This window comes from Mizuhopecten yessoensis, unplaced genomic scaffold, assembly GCF_002113885.1.
Source record: "Mizuhopecten yessoensis strain PY_sf001 unplaced genomic scaffold, ASM211388v2 scaffold2671, whole genome shotgun sequence".
Lineage (NCBI taxonomy): Eukaryota > Metazoa > Mollusca > Bivalvia > Pectinida > Pectinidae > Mizuhopecten > Mizuhopecten yessoensis.
Window position 1 is genome coordinate 1,809,235 of NW_018404662.1, and position 9,300 is coordinate 1,818,534.

A 9,300-nucleotide genomic window follows, 5' to 3' on the forward strand; every position below is an offset into this window, starting at 1 on the left:
AGTATTGAAACGAATTGGGATTGTTATAGTCCAGTCAAGTCAATTTTGTTTATTATAGTGTCATATATGTTGTGTTATATATGACATTTAATTATATTTTTTAATGGTTTAACCTCCGCACCAGTAAAGATGGAGCGAGGAATCTTACAAGGCGGGGCTCTTCTCAGCCAAAATGTACTTAGTTTTTATTAATGACTTGTTGAATGAAGTTGAAAACTGCGGTAGGGGCGCAATGATAATCGACAAAACTGTAAATGTTCCAACTCAAGCAGACGATATATGTTTGGTTAGTACAAATATTACAAGTCTAAATAAAATGTTATCTATTTGTGAATCATACGGTTTTTGCGATTTTTGTATTCTGCGTCAAAAAGTAAAGTTGTCGTATTTTCAAATAAAATAATCATAAACATTAACTGTACTGTACGTCTTTATGATAATATATTGCCTGCCGTTTCAGAGATTACTCATGTAGGTATCTTATTGAAACAAAACAAACGTGTAAAAAAAAAAAAAAAAAGTGGTACTATGGCCCTTTTACGTTCTGGGGCACATCAATGCGCACTAAACCCATTAACTGTTGCTAAAATTATAAAAATTAAAGTCTACCCGTCTGCGCTTTACGGTTGTGAACTCTGGGTACTTTCAAATACTGAGTTATTGGTGTTAGAAAGAGCCCAACATTTTATTGTTAAGTCAATCCAAGGTTTCGGAAAAAGAACAAGAACTGATATGTGTACTTCTTTAATCGGATGGTTTTCTATAGAGGCGTATATCAATATTAAAAAGCTTTTGTTTTTAGGCAGGATCTACAGAATGAAAACAAGTAACTTAATCTGCAGAGTATTCATTTTGAGGTATTTTATTTATACAGTTAATAATTATAGTCAAAAAGGTTATATACCAGACATTGTCAGATTACTAAAGATGTATAACCTATATGAATACATTATACAATTTCTAGATGAAAGTGTTTTTCCAAATAAAATGTATTGGAAGTCATTGATTTATAAATCCGTAACAAACTATGAAACTAATACATGGATGCAAAGAATGCCTAATGACACAGACTTTACACGATTTTTATTGCTACATGACTGTCTAAAACCTTATAATTTATGGAAATTAGCCTTGCGTCACCCAAATTTTCTTGACAATATCGGATATATAATGAAATTGATTGTATCTTTACGTATAAGTAACATACAACTTTTATGTCATCATTGTGGCTATTTCTACACAGATTTTGTATCTCACGTGATTTTGCATTGTTCTGTTATAGAAAATCTTCGTGACAATTTATGGTGTATAATTGCCAGCATTTCAAGTATTGAACTCAGTTCATATCTGCATTCACTGCCTGACTATTCAGTATTTACATTTAACTAGGAGGCCCAATGACCTATCATTTAAATGAAACTGATTTTGAAGAATTTAGCCTAGAATCCGTATATGCGATAAAAAGAATGTTTGACTTATATACAAATTAATAATAATTATTATTATAATAATGTCTAACAAATACTTGCCTTTTAAATATAAGGAAAATGTAAAACAAATTCGAACATAGGCAAGTTTTTTTTTCTTTTTCTTTTCTTTTTACTGGCTGCATAAACCAGTATTATATCACTGATATTTAACAATATGCGTATACGTTTGTGAACTTGTATGAATGTCACTATTGTTGTCATTTTATAAATTATGTATTATTCATGTTCTATCATATCATTGTATCATGCTCTCCAATTGAGAGGAATTAAAGATGATATAGTATCATATATGGTATGTTATATAATGACATTTAATTAGCGACCAACGTCTACCAGAAAGTACCATCACAGCGCCTATATAACTTTAAGAAAACTATTATTATTTCTTTTCTCTAAACATTGAAATTAAATCAAATGTCTTGGTGTTTATACCTTTGATGTAACCAATATTTCTTTTGCCATTTTTCTTCAAAGTTGCCTCCGAGTCAGACAATTTCGGTGCTCCTATTCTTCTTTGGCCCCTGTCGGAGAAGACTTATCTGAGTGAGGTAAGAGAGGGAGCGGCTCAAAACAACAGTCAATGTGGATTAATGTTCGATACCGCCCTTCATAATTACCTGCATTGTCAGCCATTGAAATTCGATGGAGAGACACGTCCGTACATTGACCTTCATGTTAAATTATCCTCCGGACAGACCAACTTGATAGCTTCTGAGACATTTTTCACGTTCAGTTTTAATGCCGACGCTTCTGCCTCAGCGGGATATTTGTTGGATTATCGTGGTACCGGAAGTGGAAGTGACCACACAGAATTTTCTGTTTGGATAGGGACGGACAACAAGATTTGCTTAAGCTACGTCACAACTAAAAATGTATCCTCCGCTATTTGTGCCTTAAACAAGGTCAGGCCAGGTGAATGGCAGTTTGTGTCGGTAGGAGTTGATTTAGTCGACGGAAACATCAAAATTGGAGTCGATGGTCCATACACCGCTAAGATAGACCATCGTCTCATCTCTACCATGAATATAGACCTGCCTGGGATACTGCGGCTGGGGTCGGATGAAAAAGGCTCCCAAAGATTTCAGGGTATGATCACGTGCCTTTCCTTGTACCAGGGTCCTGTTCCATACAGCCAACAGAACGTGATCCTTAACCGCTGTTTCTGGGGCGTATCTGTATGGAATGTCCTTCCTACAGGTGAGAAACATTGTTTTGAGACGTCTTACCCACAGTTAATATATGTTGTCATGCATACAGATGAGATACATTGTTCCGTGACGTCCTAATTCTGGTTTGTTACAATATTCTTTAACACCCAAACCTCAGGTGAGATACAATGTTATGTGGCGTCCTACCTACAGGTGAGATACAATGATATGGGACGTCCTACCTACAAGTGAGATACAATGATATGTGGCGTCCTACCTACAGGTGAGATACAATGTTATGTGACGTCCTACCTACAGGTGAGATACAATGATATATGGCGTCCCACCTACAGGTGAGATACAATGTTGTGTGGCGTCCTACCTACAGGTGAGATACAATGGTATGTGGCGTCCTACCTACAGGTGAGATACAATGTTATGTGGCGTCCTACCTACAGGTGAGATATAATGGTAAGTGGCGTCCTACCTACAGGTGAGATACAATGTTGTGATGTCCTACCTACAGGTAAGATACAATGATATGTGACGTCCTACCTACAGGTGAGATACAATGGTATGTGACGTCCTACTTACAGGTGAGATACAATGTTATGTGACGTCCTACCTGCAGGTGAGATACAATGGTATGTGACGTCCTACCTACAGGTGAGATACAATGTTGTGACGTCCTACCTACAGGTGAGAAACAATGGTATGTGACGTCCTACCTACAGGTGAGATACAATGATATGTGACGTCCTACCTACAGGTGAGATACAATGGTATGTGGCGTTCTACCTACAGGTGAGATACAATGATATGTGACGTCCTACCTACAGGTGAGATACAATGATATATGGCGTCCCACCTACAGGTGAGATACAATGTTGTCACGTCCTACCTACAGGTGACATACAATGGTATGTGACGTTCTACCTACAGGTGAGATACCATGTTGTGACGTCCTACCTGCAGGTGAGATACAATGTTGTGCCGTCCTACCTACAGGTGAGAAACAATGTTATGTGGCGTCCTCCCTACAGGTGAGATACAATGGAATGCGATGTCCTACCTAAAGGTGAGATATAATGGTATGTGACGTCCTACTTACAGGTGAGATACAATGTTATGTGACGTCCTACCTACGGGTGAGATACAATGTTGTGCCGTCCTACCTACAGGTGAGAAACAATGTTATGTGGCGTCCTACCTGCAGGTGAGATACAATGTTGTCACGTCCTACCTACAGGTGACATACAATGGTATGTGACGTTCTACCTACAGGTGAGATACTATGGTATGTGACGTCCTACATACAGGTGAGATACAATGTTATTTGACGGCCTACCTACAGGTGAGATACCATGTTGTGACGTCCTACCTACAGGAGAGATACAATGTTGTGACGTCCTGCCTACAGGTGAGATACAATGTTGTGCCGTCCTACCTACAGGTGAGAGACAATGGTATGTGACGTCCTACTTACAGGTGAGATACAATGGTATGTGCCGTCCTACTTACAGGTGAGATACAATGGTGTGTGACGCCCTACCTACAGGTGAGATATACTGTTATGTGACGTCTTACCTACAGATGAGATACAATGATATGTGGCGTTCTACCTACAGGGGAGATACAATGTTGTGACGTCCTAACTACAGGTGAGAAACAATGGTAGGTGACGTCCTACCTACAGGAGAGATACAATGTTGTGACGTCCTAACTACAGGTGAGAAACAATGGAATGTGACGTCCTACCTACAGGAGAGATACAATGGTATGCGATGTCCTCCCTAAAGGTGAGATACAATGGGATGTGGCGTTCTACCTACAGGGGAGATACAATGTTGTGACGCCCTACCTACAGGTGAGATACCATGTTGTGACGTCCTACCTGCAGGTTAGATACAATGGTATGTGACGTCCTCCCTACAGGTGAGATATAATGTTATGTGACGTCCTACCTGCAGGTGAGATACAATGGTTTGTGACGTCCTACCTACAGGTGAGATACAATGGTATGCGATGTCCCACATACAAGTAAGAATACTGTTATCTGATGTCTCACTTTCAGGTGAGATAGGTTGTCCAGTTACGTCCTACCTCCAGCTGATACACGGATCTTCGACGTCTTACCTACAGACATTTACAGTTTATATGAATGACAACGCTTTGCTAGCAAAAATCATAATGCGCTTTTCAGCATCTTTAAAAACAAAAATTAACATAGAAATTACAATCTTGTTATGAATGCTTGTTCAATGAATAGAACAGCCGTCTATCATGGAGGGTTAGTGGTATCTAACATTACAATTATGACGTCAACACGTGGGCCATGGCATTTGCATTCTTATGAAAGACATACGAACTAGGAAAGATTATATATTGGCAGCCATATAGAGTGGTAGATGCTGTACCCTGACGTCTTATTTACAGGTGAAATACACTGTTTAGATACAGATGAGATACAATGCTGTGTGCAGCCCTGCACAAAAATGAGACACATTAATGCGTAAAAATGAGATCATAAAATCCATTTTCTGTGATTGAGAGATCGATTATCTCAGTCGAAAGCTGAGCTAATGTAATTAACCTAAACGGACTGACTGAGGTAATCCGATCTCACTCATTTAGAGTATGATAGATGATTCTCTCCCACTTAATTAGTTAAAAATCTGAAGGACTAATGCTTAACGGCGTAGATTACATGTTATATAAAACTTTTCATCAACTTGCACCAAATTAATACACGTAACAGATTGTGCGGTTGTTTTGAGAGACCTTCAAAAATTGCACGTTGCTGTTTAACGTCTATAATTATGACAGGCGAGACTGTTCGATGAGTAACGTCCTACCTATAGGTGAGAAAATATATATATGTAATGCCATTTCCCATGTTCATAACATTTGATTTTTAATTTTGTACAGTGTGTGAGAACAATTAATAGGTAATGGTTTGAAGCGATAATAAGGTAGTCTTGTTCTTGTTTTCCTGTAGGCCTCCCTACAGCACCTTCAGCTGACGGTTGCCATGGTACCCAACCACATGATAATTATTATACTAAACACGCCGATGACGTCATACCTGTGGAAAAGGAAACGGAAAGCTTAACAACAGACACCGTGTATCGGTGTGTGGCCAGATGTTCCCGCCTCTCGACCTGCCAATCGTGTGCGTTCGTCAAACCCACAACTTGTTTATTATATAAGTTACAGCACCGCGCGCCAAATTTGAAATCGATGCCTAAATACAAATACTACTATCGACGTAAACGATTGACGTGACACTGGTGGCTTTAGACACTTTTCAAGTTGAAATTTGCTTTGCCCATCTAATGTAGATTAAGACTTGTTTCTTAGTTCTACTTACGAAGAAGGGTACAGGACACACGTATTGGAGACATGTAGAAGGCCAGGAAGAACTGGTACCATTTTCGGCACTTATCTTCGTAATTTATTTAAATTGTTAGTCGACGAATATCAATGAAAGTGGTCAGAACCGAATAGAAATAGAGAGGAGCGTAAAAAGAACAAACCTGCGACGGACGGACGACCAAACGCGATAATTTGTTAAATTTGTGCAACTGGGGGACAGAAACACCGTGTTAAGTGCGGGGCGCAACATAACAAAAGGCTCCAGAAAAACTATTAGGACGGACCTCCCTTCACACCTAAAAAAGAAACGATCTAAACTGGCACAGACGGCATATGAGTTAAGACAAGAAAAGGGAGTTCAAACGGCAATTCGGGAATCCACGCGGGATGTCTGGTTGGAAACCAGGGCCACGAAAACATAAAAATGGACGAGGATGGTCGTCTAGAAATTTTGACTGAACTTTCTGTAAACGAACATACGTGCTGACTCCATATACCGCGCTGAGAACTGCATTACTGAAAATATTACATATCACAAGTGTACCACATACATTGTATTCACATATTTTATTCATGAACCACGCGCGAAAGACGATTTCAACAGTGCAGGTAACATTTCAGCAATTTTTTTTCACGACTGATGTTATGGAACTCTCTAGGCCTGGGAGGTAAAAAACATTCATAGCAGAAACTTTGCGTATGTGTAATGAAAGTACCTAAAATATTATGAAATTGCAAGTGTGAAATTGCTTCTCACGTTGGAAATCCAGCTAAAATGTAATTCCTGTCAGTTTGGATATACATATATATGTGAACAACTGTAGATCCATATAACTCGGGTCGGGACCGGCTAGCGTGTATATATCCGCGCTTCATAACAATAATAATACTCCGGTGTAACGGATCGTCGAATCATGGAATGGCCAGGTACGCACGCTGGTTGGTCTCGGCTTCAGGTAATTACATTGTATAAATATAACATGCATATGTAATCATCTAATGCAAATTCTGATATATACTATGATACAAATATTATATCCATAAACCACTCTTGGAAGGCAATTCCCACACTGCAGGTAAATATGCTTTATCTCGCTGGATTGTACCTCTCTATAAACTAAATGACAGGAGGGAAGGCAGTTGTAAAGAGATGTAATTATTTATAAGAACAAGGTATCTAAAATATAGGCAACAACCAGTGAAATTGGCTTCCAACGTGGTAACTAAATAATATGATACACAGTATGTAACCAGGTACATCTCTGGGTCGAGACTGGATAGTGCACCACATTGAATGCGGTCGATGTCAACACATTACAACTTCAAGAGTAATTTGGCTATGGATTTTTTTACTTTATCGTCTGATATACAGAATTTTAATATGTCTTGTAACGATTGATCGGATAAACTAAGTAAACACCACTGGATATCGATGGCGACCGATGAGTGAGCTGACTGGTCTCGGCCGCAGGGATAATACTGGTAATAATATTATGAACATGTAATATAAACCTTGTTATACATATCATTATATCTTAATTTAATAATGAAATACACAGGAAAGGATATGCACGCACAATTGGAAATGCGCAGTGCGGTCTACGGAGACATGTACACTTAGTACAAAAAGCATGTACAATATTTACTTACCACCCCCACTCCCACCCACCATCAATGNATAAATTTCTTTTGATAAATATTTCCAAAACAACTCAAGAGCATAATTTGTACTAGTCTACACTTGTAAAGAATATACATGCTGAAGAGGAACGTGAAGGCTGAGAGACGGAAGATTTTTCATGTTTATATGTATGTTTGTAGATATGAGAGAAGTACGAAAGAAAAGACTGAATATTTTTTGTACAAATGCTTGATGTGGTGTGGTGTTAATGAAACTATCAATTACAAATGTGATGTATGGAATGTGGCATTGACCGACGTAAAAAACAAAATTCATGGCTGATCAAATAACTATAATGAGTCTAAATTGCAGAGGACTCCGAGATAACTTTAAAAGAAAAGACGTGTTTAATTACTTAAGGCAAAAACAATTCGCAATCTACTGTCTACAAGACACACACTTTACGGAAACGGATGAAAATATCATCAAAGCACAGTGGGGCTTTAACAAATGCTTTTTTAGTCATGGAAAAAGGGATTCAAGGGGCGTATCCATTCTCTTAAACAATAATTTTGACTGTGAAGTCAAGCAGATTACGAGAGACGAGGACGGAAACTATATTATAATGCAAATAGAAATAGAAAAAAAAATAACAATTACCTTGATAAATGTTTACGGCCCCAATAAAGATGACCCAGAATTTTATAAAAATTTAAAAAATAAAATATCCTATGCTGAAGAAGAAGCCATAATCCTATGCGGAGATATGAATATGGTACAAGACTTTAATCTGGATTACTATAACTATAACTCAAATAATAACATAAAAGCAAGACAAGAACTAATTGAAATCCAAGAAAAAATTAATTTAGAAGATCCTTGGAGAACCAAAAATCCAAACTTACGGCGATATACATGGTTCAAGAAAAACCCAATAAAAAAGCCAGGTTAGATTTTTTTCTCATTTCAAAAGAATTGATGAACTGGGTGGACTCGACAGAGATAAAACCAGGATATAAAACAGATCACTCAATGATTATATTACAATTAAAACTAGTCAATTTCAAAAGAGGCAAAGGGTTTTGGAAATTCAATAATACGCTTCTTAAGGACAAAACATACATAAACAAGGTGAAAGAATGTATCGAAGAGGCAAAAATAGAATATGCAACTCCAGTATACAAAATTGAAGAAATGAAAAACGTTGACCCAGCCAATTATCAATCTAGAATAGGAGACCAACTTTTGAAAACATAGAAGGACAAATAAAAATCATTGAAGACATGTTATGCAAGGCGTATAATATAATACTAGAAGAAATATTAACAAATCTGAAACATGAACATGAATATTTGCGAAATGAATATATGAAGGGACTTTTGATCAGAGCAAGAGCGCAATGGGTAGAAGATGGAGAAAAACCAACTAAATACTTCTGCAATTTAGAAAAAAGAAATTATGTAAATAAAAATGTAACCAAACTGATAAATCACAACGGTACCTTGATAAATGAGCAAAAAGACATACTGGAAGAAATAAGATTTTTTTACAATAATCTTTACTCAGATAAAGAGGAAGAAATTGAAGATATTAATCTGAATGAAAAATTAAAGGCTTATGAAATCCCAAAGCTAACAATAAATAAAAAATTGATGCTGGAAACAGA